The sequence below is a fragment of the Charadrius vociferus genome, unplaced genomic scaffold (assembly GCF_000708025.1).
Source record: "Charadrius vociferus isolate BGI_N301 unplaced genomic scaffold, ASM70802v2 scaffold363, whole genome shotgun sequence".
NCBI classification, from domain to species: domain Eukaryota; kingdom Metazoa; phylum Chordata; class Aves; order Charadriiformes; family Charadriidae; genus Charadrius; species Charadrius vociferus.
This window is the reverse complement of record NW_009647942.1, coordinates 2224906-2226559: the sequence shown is the minus strand read 5'-3', so window position 1 is coordinate 2226559 and position 1654 is coordinate 2224906.

Here is a 1654-nt window from a genome sequence, read left to right as displayed (position 1 = left end):
AGATGCCTCTGGGATTGCAGTACGAATTAGGTAGAGACAGTGGGGTTTAGTGTATTATCTTAATTTTTAAAATGTTTTACCAATTCCAGAGCTGGAAATACATATTTTTTAAAAGCACAGATCCTGAAGTGCAGAACTCCTCTTCTGCAGCAAATCCACTTAGCAGGGAACTGTGGAATACGTCACACCTCGCATTACTGAGAGGACTATTGATGCATGAACTTTTACACCACTTTCTATTGCCTCTACTGTCAAGGCTCAGTCCAAGCTCATCACAGTCAAAATAATTCCCGTTAAACTGCTGTGAGCATGCTCCTGTACAGCAGCAGGCAGCCGCGGGGAGGGCAAGCTGCCTCCCATGCCATTTGCCGGCTGAACGAGGAGCCTCCAACCCCTACAGCTGGGTGGCTGCGTGGGAGCAGAGCCCCCTTCCCAATCCGCTCCCTTTCCTTTCCACTCGAGATCTGCAGAAATGGGATATGTCTGGTTTCCAGTGTCAGAACTGCCAGAGAAACTGACTGTGGAACACTGCAAGGGTAACACACATAGCGGTGTATTTAAAAGCCACGTCTTTGCTGCTAACTGGACCACTGCAGGAGATGCAGATTTCCTTTTTTCATTTTTCCTTGACACCAAGGCCATTAATATCCCATCTGCTTTCTGCGGCAGTCCTAGCTTATGCCAGCCTTGCTTTTCCTGGATGAGCCCTTGTCTTGGCTGGAACAAGTGTCTGTACAACAGTGACAGATCAGAGCAGCCACCAGAACTGGGTTAAAACAAAGCTTTCAAGAAAAGAAAGAAAAATGTTCATTTTAACCTGGACCAGTTCCTAATCCTGCGTTCCACATTGTCAGGGGCAAGTAAAGAAGTGATACAAAGGGACAGTGAAGAGCAAATGATGTGTGAAACGAGAGCCTAAACTGTAAATGGGTGGACATGACAGTCTCAGTCACTCCACTTTAGACAATATAAAAATCCTCGTTAAGCCTTCAAGTATTTTTATAGCCTTAAATTGCCATTTCTTCTCTCTCTGACACAATCTCCAAAAATGGAGAGTGGCAACAGTGGCAGAAGAAAATGAGACCAGTACTGTGCGTATGTGTATGGGACCAGCAGCTCTCCCTGAGCGCCCAGCCTTGTCCCTGGCTCCCTGAGCTGCCCAGGAGACCCTGGGGGGACAACATCTCACTTTATTTTCCTGACTTCTTGCAGCCTGCGGAAACTGGAAGAGGACTCTTCTCTGCTCCAAAGAGTGAGGATTTAGAGGCTGTGCCAGGTAATCCTGGGAGACGTGTGTCCTGGCTTGCACACACTGCTTGGATACGAGCGGATTTATTCCACTCCGAATTCCCACCTTCAGGAACACTCCCCAAGGGATGAATTCTGACCTGCAGCTCATAGGGACAGGAGGAGAAAGCTTCAATGCTGCCAGCCAGCCCTTCGCTCCCTATATTCCCCCTCTGCATCATCCGTTGTCTGATTTCTGGTGGGAAAGGGGCCAAGGACAGTGGCAGGTACATTTTCGTCTTTGGTATCTGGTTTTGATTATTTGATTGGAAAACAAAAGGAAGTGCTAAGCTGTCACTTCCAAGTGTCCTGGCCAAGTGGTCCAGGTTACCAAGACAACCAAGTACAGGTACTGCTGCTGGGACCT